The 24,441-nt window shown below is 40.4% G+C and overlaps 1 pseudogene; it reads left to right on the top strand.

Annotated features, from left to right (window-relative positions):
- Positions 1-522: 522 nt before the first annotated feature.
- Positions 523-12,596, top strand: LOC115788536 (transmembrane protein 106B-like; annotated as a pseudogene).
- The last annotated feature ends 11,845 nt before the right edge of the window (positions 12,597-24,441 follow it).

Below are 24,441 nucleotides of genomic sequence, written 5' to 3'. Positions count from 1 at the left end.
GGGACCTTGAGCAAGGCCCTAACACCCCCCCCCCCCACACACACACACACACTTGCTCCCCAGGCACTTACTAGCTGTCCCCTGCTCTGCATGTTGTGCTGTGTGTGTGCTGCATGCGTGATGGGTTAAATGCAGAGACTAAAACTAAAGAGACAATTACCTAATAAAGTTGTCAGTCATCAATTGGTTCAGCTTCACTCACGTTTGAAAACTTGGGAAAATGTCGCCATCTAGTGGGTCAATTCTTATAGTGCAAGTACAGACATACGGACAGGAAATCATATTTTCGTAGTGAAACCTACAATGTAGGCAAAGTATTTAGTGTGAAATTTTTGTGCAGCCTGAAATGCAGACGTCATGATATTTTTAGTAAATTTTTATTGTAAACGGAAGAAAATGGATGGATGTATGGAAGTATGGATGGATGGATGGATGGATGGAAGTATGGATGGATGGATGGATGGATAGATGGAAGTATGGATGGATGGATGGATGGATAGATAGTGCTACTTTCGGTTTACTGGAATTTATCATTTTAAATCTGATCTGGGACAGTATTTCCGGATTCCCATGGTTACGGTACATGCGCGCATGTCTGTTTCCAGTGGGTTAAAAAAGTGCGCGCACTGCTACCAGCAGGTAATCAGGTAATTCTGTCTATCTTCAGGTTAAATGATGTGCTGTCACTGCCGTTCACTACATGTGGTCTTACGAGGTTAATGCGTTTGATATGTTCATTATGATATGTGACATGTTCATTGTAGCCTGTTTGCTAGCTGTTAGCCTGCTGATTGGCTGTGTTCTCTTGCTCGGTTCATTATCTGACGTTTTTAGCTACATCAGCCGTGAAAGCAGCTTTCTCCTGCCAACTAATGTTGCTGGAAGTCGCTATATGACGCCATCGCCTAATTTGCATAATTGTTCATTTGGATGTAGTTGCCATCGAGGCTGTAGGAGAGGAAAATCATCTTTGGAGACAAAAAGTGAAGAAAAAAACACCCTGAATATGTTTAGAACTACAAATGAACTTTGTGAAATAACTTTAATGCTTTGTCTAGACCCACATTACATAGATCAGTTTTGTCCCGTATTGTTTAATGTTAGAATATCAAATTTAACATAAACACTGTGGGGTGCGACTGCGAGCTGCGTTCAACCCTCCACCTTATCTGAGCCGCTGTTGCCAAGTCGTGTAAGAAAACTCGCTGTCAGCGGTCTCAAATGTTGATAAAGGCCGAAGCGAGGTCCGGGGATGGGAGCGGGTGGGCAGGCTCGCTGTTTAACATTTTAAATATAGAATCAACAGAAGTGTCACATTGGATGTGGAATCATTAAGACAAAGGGAGAAGAAATGAGCAGAGATTAAATTACACAGTAAATGAGGTGGTCAAAGCTGCAATTTCTTAAGGCAACCACCAGATATTTGGGAGTTGAGACATTGCTGTTAAATTGAATGGGAATTAAAGTGGATCAGTGCCTTCCTTTACTTTTAACAGTGTGCTAGTAATGCTCAGCTGTCCTTCAAGTTCCTATAAGCCTTGTTGGAGTATTTAAGATTAGATTCAAAATGGAGAGAGTGAGAGAATTCAAATGAGTGAACATGTGTTCATTTAGACAGGTTAAACTGCTGGTTTTAAAATGATTGGTTACATCAAAGGGGTTTGAGTCTCAGTGTTGGTGTTTTGAAAAAGCTCTTTAAAATCCCCACTTGATGGGGCTCTTCTGTTCTAAGCTGCTATCAAATGCTCCAGTGGGATGCATTTACTTTGAAAATCAAAGCAAAAGCCAATAGTATTAACTATACATCAAGTAGTGTAGTATTAATTATATAATATCAATGCAATAAATTGGGAAATATTTGTTTTCTGACTAAAATACATAAACAGACTTTGATGAGGTACTTGATTAAATTGGCCTTTGACAGCTGCAACTGCTCGTCACCATTCTTGATGAAAAACTTATGGGACTCAAATGACAAGTGTCATGTACAGGAAACCATAATGACTTCACACTTAAGCTGTGAACATTTGATGGGGTGAGAGGCACACTGGTTCTTTTCTTTCAGTCATTTATGGAGAGAAAATATGTATATAGTTCTTTGTCTGTAGTTACAACAAAAACCTAAAAAGGTTGTAAATTTTTCCAGAAAGATTGCAGGTCAACAACAACAACACAGTATAACAAAGCGATGTGAGTCCTGAGTGGTGGGGAAAATGCAAAAAGTTCACAGTGACGTGTCAGAGCCTCTCTATGGTGAATATGACTTACAAACATCAGTGTGGAGGTACAGGATTCTGCATTTGTGGACTTCTTTAGCACAGACATTCTTTATACCCTCCAGTGTAACATTGTTAAACAAATCCAGATGATGTCAGGTGTGCACTGTTGTATGTCACGGTATTTTGATTGTTGGTGATGTCAGTTGTAATTTCTGTAATACTTAATTTTGTTTACTATCCTTTTGGAAATTCTCATTATGTTGTGGCAAGTGGCACATAAACACAACCCCAGCAGAAAGACATCACAGATGCCAAGACATAGTGTCATAGAAACATGTAACAAATAATCTAAATAAACCACAAACGTTGTGCCAAGATTTTTGTCCAAAACTGTAATAATCTCTTCAATACTACCTCTTCTAGCAAGTTGTTAACAATCGTTCAGGTTCTGACTGTGTCAGTATTTAATTCCTTTGGTTCTTGGCCAGCCAGTCACTGAGGCCAGGTACGGATTTTAGTGGTATCCTGAGTCTGTACTGTGAGTAATAGACTGTTCTTGTGTTGGCCTTACAGTTTTCCAGGTGTGACTATGGGAAAGTTTTCTTCCCACCTCACTAAGAAGTTAGGCTGTGATGATGGTCAGGACACCGTGACCTTGCCTCTGAAGGAAGCCCAGAGTGAGGATGGCAAATGCAGCAATGTCTCCCAGTTTCTCTATGTGGAATTCAGGACAGTGTGACATGTCCCACATGTCAGGCCACAGGGAGAATCCCCAGAGGTAACAACACAGTGTACCATACGTTGTGTGTATAGTTTTAATGTTTGTGTGTCACTTAAACAGATAAAGTCCACTTATCTGTCCAATCACTAAAGAAGGACCATTATTCCCTGTGTTTCAGGACAGGGAAATCAGCTGGTGGGATTGATTCCACTCAGTGACCAAAGGCTGCGGCCCAGAAGGACGTAAGTACATTCACCTCTGTAATGTTTGTTAGCTCTGTTGGGTGGGAACGCCTGCACTGTTAAAAATGTAAATCCTTAGTGCAGCATACCCTTCAAAAATACACTGCTTAGAAAAGTTAAAATACCTGTGACATATTCAATTTGTCTTACTGTAATTGAAGGCAGAATGTAATTTGTACAATGATAAAGAAAATTAATAAAACTGGTGCTTCCATCACAGGCATAAAAAACATTTAACTATTATTTTTATTTACATTTTGCTTGAAATCCTTGACTGAACATATTATACTTCGATTCAGTGTAATATGTCAGTGCTGTAAAAGCACTATGTTGCCAAATGTACAGGAATCCCCAAACTGTTCCCACAAAGTTGGGACTATGAATTTGTTCAAGATCTCTTGGTATGCTGAAACATTAAGAGTTCCTTTCACTGGAACTAAGGGGCCAAGTCCAACAACAGACAGGGAAGCGTGATTCATCACGCCAGAGAACACATCTCCACTGCTCTATAGTGCAGTGCTTTACACAACTGCATCCACTGTGTTGCATTGCACTTGGTGATGTAAGCCTTGGATGCAGCTCCCCAGCCATGGAAACCCATTCCATGAAGCTCCCTACACACTGTTTTTGAGCTAACCTAAAGGCCACATGAAGTTTGGAGGTCTGTAGTGATTGACTCTGCAGAAAGTTTGCAACCTCTGCGAATCATGCACCTCAGTATCTGCTGAACCCACTGTGTCATGTGCAATGTGGACTGCCACTTTGTAGCTGAGTTGTTGTCATTCCCAATCACATCCAGGGTTCTAGCCAGCGGTTGATCGCCCAGCACTGCACCATGCTGAGATCGTCTTGCACCAGACTGAGGATTTCACTGGTTCACTATCACTGCAATTAGCAAGCAGGCCACCCCGTCGCTGATACCAGACTGATATACCTTTCCTCTGGTGAGATTGCTGCACTATAGTATTATTTCACCACAATTTGCAACCTGCCACTGAGCACGGACAGTTTCGTTCACAGTGTGAACGCGCAATCTCGCAACGGTCTTGTTCACACTTGATTTACAGGACAAAATAGTGACCAGCGTGAAACCAAGTGGGAAGTAGAGCAAAAAGGGAGCTCAAAGGAGAATTTTGGGCTTCCTGTTAAACATAACATCCCAGGAGCTTGTCTTGTTTCTTGTCTTAGTACACTCACAAGGATAACACACTGACGTGTTGCTTAATTAATGTTTATTAACAATAGCTGCGGGTAAACCTGCATCATATTTTCAGAGCATCGTAATACAGACTAGAAGGAACCACACTCCCTATTGTCATCGAATCACATGGTCCAATAAGATTCCAGTGCCTTCAGTGACCCGTTGGACCAACCATTATCACAGAATATTACATACATAATAATATCCAACTGTTCACCGTCTCTGCATTAGCAAGCTAATGCTAATTAGCCCTCAGCACATCAGCACTTTGTTATAATACTACTAACAGCTGACTGTGGAATATTTAGTAGTGACGAAATATCACGACTGGACTTGTTGCACAGGTGGCATCCTATCACAGTACCATGCTGGAATTCACTGAGCTCCTGAGAACGACCTATTCTTTCACAAATGCTGGTAGAAGCAGTCTGCATGCCTAGGTGCTCGATTTTATACAGTGATTGGAGCACCTGAATTCAATGATTTGGATGGGTGAGTGAATACTTTTGGCAATATAGTGTAGGACTGACCATCACAGTTCCTCACATTCAAAGGAGAAATCAGTTTTAAAAAGTTTTTCTTCTGTCTTGCACTTCTAAGGCCAAATATAGTATTTATCATGTATTTACTTGTCATGTTATAAATCATTTTTGTTTGAAAAATTGCTCAAATGTTTGTTTTATTATTAAATAGTTGTATCTTGGTTTTCTAAGTTTATCACCGTGTTAATTAAAAATCACTAACTAGAGCTGTAATCTTTGTAAGGACAAATGACCATGAGAACGTTATCAACTCTATGTTACAGTGTAGAAAATCTTAATTGAGTCAAAATTCTGGTTTAGAATGGGACTCATGAGCTTATTGCTGTCCTTTTCAGGAAGTTGTATGTAACAGCATCAGTGGTGGTTTGCCCGTTACTGTGCAGTCTGGCTGTCTTTTCCCTCCTTCCTCGCTCTATTGATGTGTCACATTTTGGGGTGAAGTCAGTTTTCGTCAGCTTCGACAAAGAAAAGCAAAATGTATATCTCAACATCACGGTGAGCTTCCACTCCTCAGCCTAAAACTACGGTGGTATGCAAAAGTTTGGGCAGCCCTGATAATGTTCATGATTTTTCTTTATAAATAATTGGTTGTTCGGATCAGCAATTTCAGTTGAATATATCATAAAGCAGATGAACACAGTGATATTTGAGAAGTGGAATGAAGTTTATAGGATTTACAGAAAATGTGCAATAATTACTTAAACAAAATTAGGCAGGTACATAAGTTTGGGCTCCCCAAAAGTAAAATGACATCAATATTTAGTAGATCCTCCTTTTGCAGAAATAACAGCCTCTAAATGCTTCCTATAGCTTCCAATCTCAGGTCTGGGACTAAGATGGCCATTCCAGAACGTTGTACTTGTTCCTCTGCATGAACGCCTCAGTAGATTCTGAGCAGTGTTTAGGGTCGGTGTCTTGTTGAAGTATCCAGCCCCGGCTCAACTTCAACTTTGTCACTGATCCTTGAACATTGTTCTCAAGAATCTGCTGATACTGACTGGAATCCATGCGACCCTCAACTTTAACAAGGTTCCCAGTACCTGCATTGGCCCCACAGCCCCACAGCACGATGGAGCCACCACATTTTACTGTGGGTAGCAAGTGTTTGTCTTGGAGTGCTGTGTTCTTTTTCCACCATGCATACCTTGTTATGTCCAAATGACTCAGTTTTAGTGTCATCAGTCCACAGCACCTTATTCCAAAATGAATCTGGCTTGTCCAAATGTGCTTTAGCAAACCTCAGTGACTCTGTTTGTGGTGTGTGCAGAAAAGGCTTCTTCATTACTCTCCCATACAGCCTCTCCTTGTGCAAAGTGCACTGAGTAGATGAACTATGCACAGTGACACCATCTGCAGCAAGATGATGTTGTAGGTCTTTGGAGCTGCTCTGTGGGTTGACTATGACTGTTCTCACCATCCTTCTCCTCTGCCTATCTGAGGTTTTTCTTGGCCTGCCACTTCAGGCCTGAACTAGAACTGTTCCTGTGGTCTTCCATTTCCTCACTATGTTCCTCACAGTGGAAACTGACAGCTGAAATCTCTGAGAGAGCTCTTTGGATCCTTCCTCTAAACCATGATGGTGAACAATCTTTGTCTTCGGTTGAGAGTTGTTTTGAGGCTCCCATGTTGCCACTCTTCAGAGAAGATGCAAAGAGGAGAAACACTTGCAATTGGCCACCTTAACCCTTTCTCATAATTGGATTCAGCTGTTTATGTAGGTCAAGGGTCAATGAGCTTACAAAGCAAATTTTGTGTTCCAATAATTAGTGCTAAAGGTATTCAAATCAATAAAACGACAAGAGTGCCCAAACTTATGCACCTGCCTAATTTTGTTTAAATAATTATTGCACACTTTCTGTAAAGCTTATAAACTTCATTTCACTTCTCAGATATCACTGTGTTCGTCTGCTATATGATATATTTAACTGAAATTGCTGATCTCAACAACCAATGATTTATAAGGGAAAATCATGGAAATTATCAGGGGTGCCCAAACTTTTGCATACCACTGTATAAAGGCTGGTATCTCCAGCAGGACATGAATAAGTTTGGGTTTAAGCCTTACTCCAAGCTTAGCTACTGTATGTCCTCCCTGGTTTACACCTGTTATACCTAGATGCAGCTACCCCCAGTTGTATGTATTGCCACACCATTACCATTGTTATTGCTCCATGCATGCTAGATGGTATTCCCACATGATGTATGCATTTTGAGTGCTTATCAGCATTTGTACAGTTAATACAGTAAATACAAAAATGGTATCAAGTTATTCTAGATTTTCCTCAAACCAGAAGTTTAACACTGTCGACAAGGCAACTCAAGGAGCGTAAATACAAAGCGCTCACTTTGGTTTGACGCTTACTCTTGTCAGTTTATGGTTTTCTGGTGGTTAGGATGGCTTTAGAACCACTTTCTCAAGCAATTGTAGACATGCCAAGAAGCAGACTGTCTTTTACAGCAGCCATTCCCAAAGTCAAGAGTGCTGCAGCCTACTTAAAAACCAGCAAATCACAGACTTTGATATAAGAGCAGTAAATTTAGGTCAGCGTAATGAGGAACAAACCATCTCCTATTACCAGTTTTATTTCACTTTATATATAAATAAATAAATAAATATATATAAAACTGTAACATGCATACTTGGCCATGTGGAAGTATCTTTAGAGAAAATAAAAATAGACCTCAAATTAAATCTTGCTGTACATCACAGGTTACTGTTTTACAGACAGCTATCTGGCAGTGAATTAGCATGTGCAAAACAAGCACTTTATGTGTCTCCAATTCAATTCAATTTTATTTATATAGCGTCAAATCACAAAAAACAGTCGCCTCAAGGAGCTTTGTATTGTGGGTAAAGACCCTACAATAATACAGAGAAAACCCAACAGTCTAAACGAGCCCCTATGAGCAGCACTTGGTGACAGTGGGAAGGAAAAACTCCCTTTAAGAGGAAGAAACCTCCAGCAGAACCAGGCTCAGGGAGGAGGGGGTCATCTGCCGTGACCATATGGGGGTGAGGGGAGGGAGACAGGACAAAAAACATGCTGTGGAAGAGAGCCAGAGATTAATAATCAAGTGTATGTATGAAGTCATACTAGCACACTTGTTCCTGTGTGGTGACTCAGTCAGCTGTGTGTAAATGCTCCAGAGGTTCACAATAACACAATCTTGATGAGAAGATTAGCTAAATTTAAATGTGGTCAATTTATTGATTTTAATGGCCTGGGTCACTCTTTGTAAACATAACCAGTGTTTGATACTATGCTACATGCAATACTATGTTTTACTCAATACTTACTACATGTAGCTCAGCTCATATCCAAAGATGGTGGGAACCATATAATCAATCTGAAAAAATAAATGGCAATAACATCAAAGAGTCGGAGTTTATCCACACATATATTAAAGGTTAACCGGTGAAAAGACAAACACTAAGAAGTTGTACCTGTTTCATGTCCAAAGGACCAATGGCAGTGATGTTATTAATGCGAGGTTTACCAATCACTGTATGGCCAAACTGCACCTGAGCTGCAATGCTGGCCACCTCCACTGAATAGAAGTTGTTGTTGGTGATGTTGAGAGTATTCTGGAAAGATGCCCAACAGCGACTGAGTTAAGACCACTGGAATTTGTGCTAGTCTCCACAACTATGAAAAAAAAACAGGTTAGTGTATTTAACTTGGCAATTGCACGTCCAGAAGTACTTTTTGAACATGGTCGTTACAAGTGTAATTATGATCTTCTATGGATTGTTGCACTGTGAGATTTTTTGTAGCCTAAGGGGCCAGATTTAGTGCAAGAACAAGAATTTTTTTTTTTGCAAGAACTGCAAAAAAGTACATGTCAGTGGAAAATTCTGTGTATGATCTATTAACAATGCACCGGTTTATGAACATAGACAGCCAGTGTGTAAATAACCTAATGAGACAGGCTCAGTTATTTGTAGTCTGACAAACAGTACCGTATGAGTATACATGTAGGTATTAAATACGCTTCTCTGCAAAAATTCATGGCAATTCAGACAAACGATGTGTCTATGTTTGGAGCAGAATCTGCAGGCAGACACTGAGTGGATTTTTGGAGGTAGGGGCAGCGGTTTGAAAAAATAGCTCCAATTCAGATGGAGCGGCTACATTACAAACCTTTCTGCCATATAAAAACTGTCAAAATGTCAGATCCAATCTGGTTTTATTAAACTTGCTGCTGTTGCACCACATTTGCATATGTAAATATTGCACTTTTTTCCCTTGCAATGCTATCTGATACAGCATGTATTTATAGCAGGAAATAATCTGACATACATCTGTGAGCAACTAACAAGACATCAGCAGATCTACTCGTGTTCTGCAAAATTTAGAATCACATTTAGTAAAAGCAGAACAGCTATTTGATTCAAACATGAAATACTTTGGATCTGTCAGATTTATGTTATGCAAAAGAGAGAAACAAATAAAGCAAAATCTATTAAAGCTGAAGTGTGGTACTGACGAGCTGTGTGTGTTCACAGAACTTGCTAAAGAAAAGTGAACAAAGCCTGTGGTCCATCATGCTGTTTTCATTTCTTTGTGCCAAAATGTGACTAAAATCTGATCTCTCCCAGTTATTAAAAAAATAAATAAATGAATGCTCTCTTAGTGGCAACCACCACAGTCATGTCAGGGGCAAATGCTTTTTTCCATTTAAATAACAGTGCACGAGGGTTCTGTGCCGATGCCAGCACCTCGTGCTGCTAAGCTAGTGAGTGTTTTCAGTCTTTCACATTTAATCAGCTCAGAGAAATGTACCCTGGGATAGTTTGGTATGTCTGCACTGCTGTTGAATGAGGTACATGTTCACAGTCAGTGTTATTACTTTCTGGACATGGCACTCAGCATGCTCACAGTTTGGGGAAGCAGTCAGAAGTACAGGCATGATTAAATTAGTTAATGAAACTGTTACAGTAAGGACTACGCTGAATTTTGTGTACATCCTCCCAGTTAGGAAGCATGTGAACAGGCTCTGTTTCACTGTGTGCCACAATACTGAATATTCAAAGGAAATTAAATAGCACACTTTTATAGCTTTCAAACCATTTCTGGGATATTCTGTCATTTGTGAAGAGCTCGCTGGTGCAAAAAAATGTGGCTGTTTCTGAAACTCATCGTAGTGCTGTGTGATAAAACAAACTGCATGTCTGTGCATGAAGCTGCAGTAATTTTTTGATAGTGTTTCTCTACATCCTGTTTACGGATGGCAAGTGTGACCCAAGTGGTTTCTGTGTTATCAGCTCCAGCTTATCTGCATCTGTATCTCCACTAAAGAGTTCTCCTCCATCTGAGACGTGTCATCTACCACTTAGTCTGCTCATCAGTGACAGCATAATTATAAAGTGCTCTGCTCTTCTGTTATAAAGTAAGCCACACAAAGAATAAAAAAGAAGTTTAAGTCATGTTGTCCAGCTTTGTAAAGCAGAGAAATTGTCCTTCTCAAATCAACAAAGTACACAGAGCAATTTCAACTATTTTTGACCGAAGCACAGACACAGTGTGCCTATCATAGTGCACGTTTGCTCCCACATTAAATTGGAATCGATGCAAATACTGGTTTAACAGCTAAGAGTACTTATCAGAATAATGTTTCTGACTATAGTTGTACATATTGTACTTATTGTGTAGTACATCAGTTAATGACAGACATAGCTACAGACAGAATTTAGTGCATCTGTCTGTCACTAATATTTTTGAAGAATATGTTCTTTAATTTCACTGCCATCATTAGGTTCATCTGTCATTCTGAGTGAAAAGCCCTGAAAATTACAGGACTACTTCTGAGGATAAGATTGAATAATTTAGGTAATAATCTGACTTTCCACCTGTACGTCAGTGTTCCCATTAGCCATAAACTAAGAACTGAGCTGAAGATTATTACTATAGTAAATATTAAGCTGCTAAACCTCATCATGTGAGCTTGGTGTCCTTCAGGGCAGAGCAATCACAGAGCTAGTATAGCAGTATGAGTGGCTTAAACTCAAGCATCAGCAAAGGTACTCTGACCCTTTTTTCATGACGATCATATGGCAGAGCCCCATGTCATATATGCAAGGTGTAGGAAAAAAACATTAGATATGTTCACTTCCCTGGATGCACGCAGGTCATTACAGTTATACAGAGCAGATTCAAAATGGTTGAAAAATATGTACAAATTATTTTCTACTTGCAGCTTATTAACAAACATTATTTTTCTTTTCCAGTGTCTACTGCACTCTGCCAACCACCAAGGTCCACAACATTGTTGTCATGATGCAGTAAGTTAATGCTGAAACATTTATGTTAATCTGCAAGAGCCCATATTCTGCTCATGTATAAGCTCATAAGAATAATGGCTTTGCATCCTTTACTGCTGTTTTTTCTCACAGGGCTTAATGCAGCACCTTTTTTACCCTCTTTCCAAAACAATCTATCTTCTCTCTCATGCGTTAACAGTCCCAACCGCACAAAATCTCAGTCAGCTCTGATTGGTCTGTCAACATGATGAAAGCAGGGCAACACTGGTTACATGTGTAACCAGTGTTGCCCTCTAAGAGTGATTGACTGTTAACAAAATGTTTTTCCTACATTAGAAAGACAAGTTGTTGCTTTGAACTTTCTCTCTGAGGGATCCTTTTGCATTTAACAGCCGCTGAAATCACAGAAAATGATATAAACAGCTTTTCAGATCTTTGTAGATAAATGCAGTGAGCGCAGAGGGCAGTAGAGATGGTAACATTAACCACATTACCCCTGCACCATGCCAGCACTGCACATATTGGGATCTTTCATTGTTGCCGGATGTTGCTGTGGGGATATTGTAGTCAAAATAAAAGTAATCCACTTTGTCGTCAGGTCCTCGAACATGCATCGAGATCCTTGTGTTTGTTGTTAGTCAAGAACAGGAAATTTGATATGCTTTACAGTGACAATTAGCAGATGTGGCTCTAGTTTGGTAAACTGTGAGGCAGCTGCATTTACTTTAGGCAACTGCTCTTTGTTTAAGAACATGCCAAACTAGCTGCTAGCTGGGCATTATGACACTGTATTACATAGTTACATGAAAGAAAAGTCTGGACTTTAGCTTTCATAGCTTTTACCAAAAAGGAAAGGGGAAAACCCAGAAGTCATGATATGAGCACTAAAATAGAGCTTACTGTACTGTGGGTGTGTGTGTGTATGTGGTCTCAACAGGGTGCAGGGTGACCATCACTACAGTATACTTTGGTCATGTGGAGCAGGTGTCTCAGGAGATGTACCAGGATGTGGACTGTGGAGCGAACACCACATCAGTCACAGGGATTGCCAAGCCATTCAGCTTCCCACACCCTGCTGAGTAACCATACCACTGTCCCCCTCAGTAGACCCGGCTGGGGCCCTGGAGGCTAACCTTTACAGCTTTTGTCAGCTGTTTTTTTTTGTTTGTTTGTTTTTGTTTTTTTCTGTACAACAACTGTTTTATATTTTATAAAGCTAAAATAAATAGGGATGGCTGAAGGTTAAGGATACCAATGTTGGTTTATGTTAATGTATCGTAGAAGCTGGTGCTGTTTGGTAATGTAACTATGGCATATCCCATGATAGCGATGCTCAAAGTTTGGTATAAAAAAAGCAACTTTACATTGTGAAAGTCGGACTGGGTGGATTTTTTTTTTTTTTTGCAGTTTCTAACAAATATTAAATGTGTTTTTCAGCCCTGAAAATTTATTTTGTCTGTCTTCTGTATCATCATCAAAATGCTGGAAAAAATAAGATGAATTTAAAAAGTAAAACTCATGATTAGATTAGATTGAACTTTATTGTAATTGTACACAAGTATACAATGAAAATCACCTCTACTGAGTTCACTTGGAACTTGGAAAATATTTAAATAAGTGAAGTTTATTTTATATATCTCTTTTCACAAACAAAAAGTCACAAAGTGCTGTACAACAATTAAAACACTAGCATAAAAGCACCATGTTAAAACAGACTCACCAAATTAAAAACATGTCAGCAGAAGGCCTGGTTAAACAGTTTTTTTTAGCTGCTGTTTGAAAGACTCCACAGTCAGCTAAATGGAGCTGGAGTGGTAAACTGTTCCAGAGCTTTGGTGCCACAGCTTGAAAAGCTCTCCCCCTGTAGTCTTTAGTCTCGTACGAGGGACAACTAAAAGATTTTGTGCTTGTGAGCGAAGGCGGCGAGCAGCATTTGAGATCAGGCTTAGTGCTCTGTGCGTAAATGTGAGAATTTAAAAGGAATTCTAAAACCAACTGGAAAAAAATTAAATTGAGGAAATGTGTATGATATAAATCCCATGGGACCCCAGGCTAGAAGCCTGTCTTCATCAAAAAACATGAGAAAGTGAAGGATTTCCTTGAAAAATTGATTCCAAAGACATAACACAGGCTGTTGGCTATAAATTGTTAATACTACTCAGTCATATGTAAAGTGCTAATCCCAATATGTGACCCACTTGCCACTGAATTTTCAGAGTAATGAGCAATATCACAAACTAACCACCTCCTATTACCAGTTTTTATTCACTTTTTATATAAGTAAATACATTTATGTAAATATGTAACTGTACATAGTTGTGAGTAATGCAGTACCTTTTCAGCCCACATTTTGGGAACCACTGGTCTAAGGTAACACTATAACTGAGGACCAAGTCCAAAGCGTGTCCTGCAGTCAGCATCAGTATCCCCAGGCATGAACGAAGCTGTTAAACCAAGATGCTCAGAAGCTCCTTAGCAGTGCTGTCAGATGAATCATCAACATGAATCTTGAACTCTGGGTTCCTGCTCCAGTGAGCTGTAGCTTTCCACACCTTCAGATGGCAACTCAGGTGGAAAATATAAGGAAGCATAGAAACTAGTCCAATTCCAACAAATCTCAGGCAAACCTGACTAACATTGGCCCGAGAGCGAAGCGTTTCCAGAGTCCCTCTGAAGCCGACGAAGCAGCACGAGAAAGCCGGCTCTCTTGCCCTGCTTTGTCCATCATGGATTCAGAAGCAAAGTCGCGTTCCTGACTGATACTGTGAAGGTCAAATTTTTCATGCTCGGGTTAAAGTCATTGCACATGAAAGTCGTCTGATTCTGAAGCTTTTCTGGCACGATTAGAATAAATATCACATTCAAAGCTGCCACAAAATTGTTGCATCAAGAAACAACCCTGCTTTGGTTCCACATGAATGAGTTTTCCTTCTTCATGTGATGAAAGGATAATTTTAGTTATTTAGTCCTGGACCGAATTTTTGTTGAATATAATACAATATTATTGGGACAGCAGTGTCATTAATTGACTGCCCTCCTGTTTCTTTGTATGCTAGAGGAGCAAAAAGAGACTTTGTTAAAAGAATAAGTTAATAATGCACTTTATCATTTCTTTTACTATATACTTTATTTACAGTTCTAAGTTCTGTAACATCTGTTGCAACATCATAGTTTGATGTCACTACATGTAAAGACTTTGTATGACTTTGAGAAAAGATTGTTATTGTAAGCTGTTCTTTTTATGTGGTACAATCAGAAAGTTCAGAGACTGCAATCAGAAATCATGCCTGATTTAAATTTGGGGCATCATCCCCTCCTGAAGTAGCATATCTAGGCAGTGATAACTACTTCCAGCACTTTGATTACATTTTGGGGAGGATGATAAAGCAGTGCAAGTCAAGGTGTTGCAGGGGAATTGTGCACTGGCAGTTTGACCCTGTGATTGTCAGCATGCTCCTGATGTAACACGTTTTTGGTTGCAGGTTGCTTCATGGTGAAACTGCAAAAGTAATTCTCACCAAATTCATCGAAAACATTGCAGCCACACTGACTGGCACCATCACATAGACAGACTAAAGGCAGTCACTGCATGCACCTGCTACATGTGCATTAGATTGCCTTGCCCCATTCTTTTGCAACAAGAACAATCTCAAAATGTTGTAATTGCACTGTGCAGTTTTCAGTTGTTGGGAGCTAAGAAAAATGATTTCATGAATTCTCTGTTATATATGTCACTTTGTACCATCCGATGACAATTCTTTATCTAATGTTTGCTACATTTGATGCAAACACACCTTTGAACAAGGCTGATGTTTGAAGGATCACAGAGCTGGGAGTCTCCATGACAGGAAGCTGTCATAGCCTTTTAACTTTAAGTGTAGTACTGCTGTTAAAATGTTTCTTATGAGACTTTGACCAAGCTTCCTAAAAGTTAGCATAAGGAGCTATTATGATTAATTAGCAGCAGTACATTGTTTACTCTAGTTAGCAAGCAATTAGATCACCAGAAGGGTATACTGCAAAGGGCGTTCAGGCTTTTATTGTGTTAGCTAACCTAAAACCTCAGTCAGAGAGATCAGTGATTATTAATGGCTTTCAGGTTCTGTGCACGCTCGCACACAAGCCGTGTTTCACATGTCATCTTCCACATAAAATAATCCCTGTGAGTGCCACCTACTCCAATCAGAGACATTTATCAGGTGATTATAATCATGACTACATAGTGATGAAAATATATAAAGACCAGAAAAATATAACAGTAAAATGCAACACTGTTGCAAATAAATTTTTAATGCTGCATTAAGTAAACACTTTCATCCCAGTCAGTTATTTTGCTGCTGCGTGCAGCCTCAGTGATGCTGTTTATTTCTAAGGTGACGGCTGCAGATTAGAACTCTCAGACTTTAAACTGGATACATTTACACATTAAAGGTTACTTTCCCATAGCCATATAAAGGAGATATAAAGATCACTTTAGCTTGTCGTAAATTCATTTTATTGATTGAATAGATGTTCTTCGTGTGTGTTCTGTGTTCTAGTACTGTAGTGCAATTCCACCAGATGCCAGGGTTCCACGAGCACGTAACCATCCAAGTAAATGGAGCATACAGAGCTGTCTCTCACCCTCACCTCGGACCTTCAGATCATATTTAGTGCTCGTCCCCACCTACAACCACCTCTGGAGGACAATCAAATCAACACAAAGGACAGTCACTGTGTGGCCCACTGTGCTCCAGGACTGTTTTGCATGCACTGAGTGGTCCATCTTCAAAGAGGCTGCATCAAAAGGACCTGGAGGAGTATGCATGAGCCGTCACCAGCTACAGTTGTGTTCAAAATAATAGCAGTCCAACATGAGTAACCAGATCAATCTTTTTGGTAGAAATCATATTACTGTACTACATGGCAAATAATTTACCAGTAGGTGTAGTAGAGTCATAGAAAACCAAGAGACCCAACATTCATGATATGCATGCTCCTGAGTCTGTGTAATTGAATAATTAATTGAAAGGGGTGTGTTCAAAATAATAGCAGTGTAAAGTCCAATCAGTGAGGTCATTCATTCTGTGAAAAACAGGCGTCAATCAGGTGGCCCTTATTTAAAGATGAAGCCAACATGTTGTACATGCATTTCTGTTCCAGACATTGTTCAAAAAAAAGAAAAGCATTCTTTAAAATGCTGATTGAAAAGGAGAAAACGTATAAAGAAGTGCAGAAAACGACAGGCTGCTCGGCTAAAATGATCTCCAGTGCTCTAAAATGGAAAGCAGAGAGACGTGGACGAAAACGGAAGACTACCATTGAAATGGATGGAAGAATAGCCAGGATGGCAAAGACTAATAATCTAATAACCAATAATCAGCTCCAGGGTGATCAGAGACAGTCTGATGTTACCTGTGAGTACTGTGACAATTAGAAGACACCTGTGTGAAGCTAATCTGTCAGCAAGAAGCCCCCATAAAGTCCCACTGTGGGAAAAAAAAAGGCATGTGCTGAAGAGGTTACAATTTGCCAAAGAACACACTGACTGACCTGCAGAGAAATGTAGAAACATTTTATGGACTGATGAAAGTAAGATTGTTCTTTTTTGGTCCAAAAACCACAGACAGTTTGTCAGATGACCCCCAAGCACTGAATTCAAGCCACAGTACACAGTGAAGCTTGGTGGTGCCAGCATCATGATATGGGGATGTTTCTCTTACTATGGTTTCGGGCCTATTTATTGCATACCAGGCATTATGGATCAGTTTGCATATATCAAAATCCTTGAAGAGGTCATGTTGCCTTATGCTGAAGAGGAAATGCCCTTGAAAAGGGTGTTTCAACAAGACAACAACCCCAACCACACCAGTAAGAGAGCAGCATCTTGGTTCCAGACCAACAAAATTAAAGTTATGGAGTGGTCAGCCCAATCCCTGGAAATTAATCCAATCGAAAACAGCATTTTTATGCTGTTTCTGAGGCAAAACCAAGAAATGCAGAGGAATTGTGGAAAGTTGTCACATCATCCTGGGCTGGAACACCTGTTCACAGGTGTTAGAAGTTGGTTGACTCCATGCAACACAGATGTGAAGCAGTTCTCACAAACAGTGGTTATACAACTAAATATTAGTTTAGTGATTCACAGGAATGCTGATTCCTAAAGATTTTTCAGTTCATGAAGTGAATATTTGAGTTTATAAAGAAAAATGCAGACACAGCTGTTTTTTTAGCAGCCCAACATTCATTTTTTTCATTTCCTGTAAAGTAATTGGAAAAATGATACATTTTTCTTCATGTTTTGATTTAGAATATAATGTGCAGTGTTCCCAATGCCTGCAAATAAAAACAATTTAAGGATTCTGAGCTTTACTCGTGCTTTTAAATGCACTGCTATTATTGTGAACACAACTGTACATCAGTAAGTGTTTCCATGATGTCACCTCCACCAGAACATTCACCATTCACCCCAACTGGAAGCCCTGGTTGGGCGCAGAGGTTAGATCCCTTCTGAGAGCACAGGATTCTGCATTCAGGTCAAGTGACACAGCCGTGTTATTAAGAACTGCAAGGAGAGCTCTAGATGCTGGTATCAAGAGAGCCAAAGCTGCATATGTCCTAAAGTTACAGGGTCAACTTGCAATCCCCGGAGGATGTGAGTGGGTATTAGGAGCGTCACAGACTACAGGAGGAAAGCTGCTGTATGTTTCAGGGATGCATCTCTACCTGATGCTCTTAACACCTTTTTATACTCACTTTGAGGCATCTAACAAATCTCCCTGCATCCGACTCACCTAATCACCAGACATGCAGTGTCCCAGACTCACGCCTGAGAAGGTCAGGAGGTCATTCCAGAGGATCAATAGCCGCAAGGCTACAGGACCGGGCAGCATACCCGGCCACGTCCTGAAGGACTGCACATACCAGCTCTCTGAGGTACTGACTGACATCTTTTAACACCTCACTCTCACAGGCAATAGTCCCATCCAAGACAGCAACAATGATCCCTGTTCCTAAGACCTCAGCTGTGTCATCACTGGTCGTGGAACATATCAAACCAGTGATCTCTGATGCATCTCAGATGTCATCCCAGAGGAAGTCCATCTGGCTCTCACCCATGTGGAGAGCAGGGACTACTATTTCAGGCTGCTCTTCCTGGACTTTAGCTCCGCCTTTAACACAGTCATTCCACAGATACTTGTACATAAAGCTGGGCATACCTGGTCTAAGCTCCTCACTCTGCAACTGGGTCTTTAAACAAACAGGAAGCAGACTATAGGAATCCAGGACATCACCTCTTCCCCCATCGTTCTCAACACTGGCTGTACACGCTGCTTACTTATGACTGCTCATCCCCACATCATTAAGACGATCACCTGCAGCACCTTCACAACTGTAGAAGACATCTATGTCAGCACATGCAGGAGCAGGACCACCAGCATAATCGGGGACCCCACCCACCCTGCCCAGGGACTGTTCTCCCCACTCCCCTCAGGTCGTAGATTATGCAGCATCAGAGTGAGGTCGACCAGGCTGAAAAGCAGCTTTTATCCCGAAGCCGTCAGACTAACAACGTCTACACCTCACTAACATCAGATTACTGACCACATTCTTGTGCAATAGAAACTCTACTTCTTTAAGGTCAGTCCACTGACAACATTCATGTGCAATATAACCACTGTCTATACATGACAATATAATGTGCAATAACAGCACAAACTGCTGAGGTACCAGACCACGTTTCTTTCTAACTAGTTTGTTATTTATTATATTCTATTTTCTTAAATTATTCTATTTGTAAATGTACACTGTACATAGTTTCTTTTGCAACTTGCACTGGAGGGACCTCAGAATCTCACTTTCATTCCTGTCATGTTTTACGTGAGAAATACGGCAATAAAGCTTTTGAATCCTTGAAAAGAGACTTAGCAGTTTGATTCTCTACTTAAAATGTACATTTTCTGCATTACCAAATGAGCTTCATTTGTGTCACTCACAAGGTAAGGCTTAAAGTCACCCTCTTAAAATAAGAATAAGTAATTTTTTCAGGCTTTTCAGAAAAGACAAAAAAACTCAACCAAATATAGAAAATATGATTTAGGCAAGAATACATTTTTTGTTAAAAAATGACAGGCTGTTATTTCCCCCAGCAGAAAATCTATGTTGCATTTAAAACATGCTATGAGGGGCGCCTGGGTGGCTTAGTGGTGAAGCCGGCGACCACATACACACAGGTTCGCGTCCCGGCCTGGCGCCAATTTGCCCTGTATCTTTCCCCCATTTCCTGTCTCTCTCCACTGTCACAAAAAAAAGCCACTGTGGCCAAAAATGAAAAAAAAAAAACATGCTATGAATGAAAGAATCTGTGAAAACGACGATTTTAAACCAAAACTCTGAACATAATGTGCTCCCAACCAGGTTATGTATTCAGCACAAGTTACCACTGATTTAGTCAGGTAAAAAGAGCCACTGTCATGGCACAGAGAACATACCTAAGGTAACCCATAATCTCACTTTGTAGTGCACCCCTCCAGTAAGTTGTAGTTGTTGGGCATCTAACACTGAATCAGAATCAGAAGGTTTTATTGCGATATGGGTGAACAGGTTCACAGCATTAGGAAATTGCTGCGGTACTTCGTGCTTACAGAAAAAACAAATAAGTATAAAAACTATAAGACAATATACAAGTATACAAATTGCAAATATACAGAGATATTAGAGCTATAACTATAACACAATATTACAAAATTACAAAATATACAGTGCAGAGACTAATTAAAAGATAAAAGAATGTAGACTATATTCCACTAATATGTACATCAGTGCAATCAGACAGGTGCATAGACATAGGGTCATCAGCGTTTGTGGAGGGTGGTGGTAACAGTCTTAGGGTAATTGTTCATGAGTCCAACAGCAGAGGGGAAGAAACTGTTCTTATGTGTTCTGGTCCGTATGGACCGTAGCCTCCTGCCTGAGGGGAGAGGGTCAAAAAGTCTGTGCCCAGGGTGATCATTACATCACCACTAATGTAATGTAATCATTACATTACCACTAACCAGCCCTTTAAAAAGAGGAACACTACACTAACAATTTGTGTTATTTAGAGATGAAGCCAAAAGGAGCAACTAACTGGCAGCAAAACCCACAGAATTAGACTGTCAGCAGTTTCCTCAGTATGCTAATTCTACAGAGAATCTCTGTACTGATGTCAGCATAATTCCTGGAGCAGAGACTGCTAACAGCGTAAACTGCTGATGAATCTGTTTTTTTAATTCAATTCAGTGTCATTTATATAGCACCGAATCTAAACAGTCACCTCAAGGCACATTATATTGTAAGGTAAAGACCCTACAATAATTACAGTCAGGACAACAGTCTAATCTCCCTATGAGCAAGCACTTGGCAAAAATGGAACAAACTCCCTTTAACAGGAAGAAACCTCCAGCAGAAGCAGACTCAGGGAGGGGGGGTCATCTGCTGCGACCAGTTGGTGCTGAGGGGAGAGAGACAGGACAAAAGACACACTGTGAAAGAGAGCCAGAGATTCATAATAATGAATGATTAAACGTGGAGTAATGTATAAACACATTACATTAAAAGATGAATATGAGACAAAAAAAATTAAAAATCAACATCTCAGCTTTTATTCCCAGGTATTTACATCTGGATCTGATACGTAGTTCAGAAGATAGCACCTTTTGTCTGAAGCCATCCATGTTTCTTGCGAGCAAAAGTACTGGAACATGTGACTGGCAGATGTTTCCTGTTACACTGGTTATTCAAACCATAAATAGCGCTGAATGTCTACCCTCAGTTTAAGATTTGGGTTTGGCCTCTGCAGACTGTGCATTTATAGTTAGAGGAGTAACCAACATGAAAACCAGAGAGCTGTCTGTGGGTGAAAACAATCAGCTGTGATGCTGAGAGAAGATGGAAAATCAATCAGAGCCATTCACAAACATTGGCCATAGCCAGTACAACTGTTTGGGATGTTCTGAAGAAGAAAGTCGTCACTGATGTACTAAGTAACAGATGTTGAACAGGCAGACCAAGGAAAACAACAGCAGCTGATGACCAAAACATTGTAATTGCTGTAAAGAAAGGCCCTAAAACAGCTGTTAGCGACAGCAACAACCTCCAGAGGGCAGGACTGAAGGGATCACGATCTACTGTTTGCAGAAGACTTCATGAACAAAAGTACAGAGGTTTCACCAGAAGATGTAATCCACTACTTAGCAAGAAGAACACGAAGGCCAGGCTGGAATTTGCCAAGAAGTACAGAGACATGCCTCGGAAATTTGGGGACAAAGTTTTATGGACTGATGAGACAAAGATGAACTTTTACCAAAGTGATGGAGAGGCTAAAGTTTGAAGAAAGAACAAGCTCATTAATCTTCACTAATGATGTCACGCATAATGGCAGCAGTACAGTGAACTCAGAAGTCCACAGAAACATTTTGTCAGCTTAAAGAAAAACAAACCAACCAACCAAACTGATTGTGAGATCCTTCATCATGCAGCAAGAAATGACCCAAATCACATGCCAAAATTACAAAGGAGTTCAACAGGGGCAAGAAGTGGAAGGCTTTAAATTGGCCTAGTCAATCTCCAGACTTAAATCCTATAGAGTATGAATTTTACCTTCTAAAGAGGAGACTGAAGGGAGTACCCCCCCCCGGGTGAAAGCTTGGAAAAACATCACAAAAGAAGAATGCAAATTTTTAGTGGGTCACAGGCTTGATGCAATTATTGCAAGCAAAGGATTTGCAACTAAATATTCTTACTCACTCAATTTTAAATATTCTTACTCACTCAATTGTAGCCCCTTAACTGGCAAGGGCCCGGTGACGGGCCGTTTGTAGTCCCTTTTATATGGCAGGCTAGACCCTCCCATTTTTATTGACACGTCATTCGGCCAATCATGTAACTGGCTGCACCAAATCACCTGACAAAGCTACGTGACGCCCTCTGAGTATTATTGGCTCTGGGAAACCCATTTCTTAACATGATTGGCCGAATGAGGTGTCAGTCAAAATGGGCGGGTCTAGCCTGCCATATAAATGCACTTCATTCGGCCCGCGGACCAGACGCAGCCGATTAATCAGAGGTGGGAAGTAACGAAGTACAAATACTTCGTTACTGTACTTAAGTAGATTTTTCAGGTATCTGTACTTTACTTAAGTATTTATTTTTCTGAGTACTTTTTACTTTTACTCCCTACATTTTTACACAAGTATCTGTACTTTCTACTTCTTACATTTTCAAACAGACTCGTTACTTTTTAACGTCAGAGAGAAGTTTGCATTTCCGGTCAGTGCGCCTTCAAACATCAAGCGATCTGAGCCTAAACGGAGGAATAATAACACATTAGAGACAATCGTACTGGCGTATCCTCCATCATCGGGGCTTATCTCGTACAAAGGGATTAAATACGCAAACCCATATAATTAATGTATCATTTATAGCGCTATAATCGGGCCGGACCGAGTCCGTAAGTTGCGCTGCGGCACATAAACAGCTTAGCTAGCGCTACTGAAGAGGAGCGAGCATGAAGGGAGTAACGTGTGGCAGGTAAATGCAACGTTTCTAAATGCTCAACAAATATCAGCAAACACACAAAGTGTGTGCAGTTTTTCACACAGTGTGTCTGCGAGCTAAAAGAAGAGCTGCTGTATTTCAGGGAGAGCAAAGAGAGAGAAGTTCACTCAGAGATGGAGAAAGAGGACAGGAGAGGAAGAAGGGAGGTTAGATTTAAAGGTAAGGACTGGAAAATAAACTGAAGTATGCTGACTTTGTGTTATTCAAAGAATTTATGAAAATACTGCAGTTTAGGTTAGCGTGTTGTACTGTATTTACAGTAAAGCTCTGTGTTGGACTGGAGCACAGTGTTTGTGTTCATGGTCAGAGTTACAGGTTACATCAGTGCAGCAGAGATAAGTTTGAATCAAAGCTGCTGATGCTGAGATTCATTCACTGAATCCAACATTTCTACAGCCTGTATGCTGTCAGTGTAGGGGATGGAGATCAGCTCAGAGAGCTGTGAAATACTGGGTTACATCTTTGTGAGTTCATCCACACAGAGCAGTAAACCTCAGAGCAGCAGCAGCAGGTCAGCTGATCACAGCCTGCACACCAACATCATTTACTGCAGCTACAATAGAAAGTTGTGATTCTTCTCCCCATGCAGAGCCACTACAGCTGATCTTAGGGTTCCTCCACCTTCTGAATCCCACTGTAACCCCTGAGTATCCTCATGTTGGTGTTTAGGTGGAGACACAGTCACCCTCTACTATGGAGGACACAGAGACCAGAGCTGTGTTTAAATTCACTTTCACAGTTTGTGTCCTACAGAACAGATTCAAGCTGAGAGCATTCATTAGGATTAAAATTTAGATTGGAGTAACGTTTGTATTCTCATGTAATATTATTTTATATTATTACAATAATGTATAATAAGGTTCGGTTAGTTTTACACAAAAATAGCAGGTAGAAACATCCTCCAAAGAACTACTTTTACTTTCTTACTTTGAGTACATTTCAGAGCCTGTACTTTTTTACTTTTACTTAAGTAGAGAAGTTGAACCAGTACTATGACTTTTACTAAAGTATTTTTTAACATAAGTACTTGTACTTCTACTTAAGTACAGAATGTCAGTACTTTTGCCACCTCTGCGATTAATAGGCTATGAAATGGGTTGTTCAGAGCCAATAATAACCAGAGGGTGTTATGTAGTTGTTTCAGGTGATTTTATTTGCTGCCAGTTAAGGGGTTAAGTTCCAATACGTTTGCTCACAAGGAAAATGGGTGGTTTCAGACAAAAGGTGCTATCCATCCATTTTCTTCCTCTTATCCAGGAGTGGGTCATGGGAGCAGCAGTATAGGCAGAGAAGCCCACACCTCCCTCTCCCCAGCAACCTCCTCCTCACAGATTCTTTCATCCAGGGGGACCCCAAGGTGTTCCCAGGCCAGCTGAGAGATATAATCTCTCAGCTGGCCTGGGAAGACATCCCCAGAAGATTTTAGCCAAGAGGCACCCAGGAGGCATACTAGTTAGATGCCCGAACCACCTCAACAGGCTCCTTTCAATGTGAATGAGCAGCGGATCTACTTTGAGCCTCTTCTGAGTGGCTGCACTGCACTCTTCACCCCAGCTCTAAGGAGAGGCCAGCCACCTTTTTAGATAGAAAGCACTTTGAAATAGAAAACAGTGCTTGTATGAATATGTGTGTGTGAATGGGTAAATGCAAACGTGTTGTATAAAGCCCTTTGAGTGC

The sequence above is a fragment of the Archocentrus centrarchus genome, chromosome 11 (genome assembly GCF_007364275.1).
Source record: "Archocentrus centrarchus isolate MPI-CPG fArcCen1 chromosome 11, fArcCen1, whole genome shotgun sequence".
Classification (NCBI taxonomy): Eukaryota; Metazoa; Chordata; class Actinopteri; order Cichliformes; family Cichlidae; genus Archocentrus; species Archocentrus centrarchus.
This window is presented reverse-complemented; position numbering and strand designations above follow the sequence as displayed.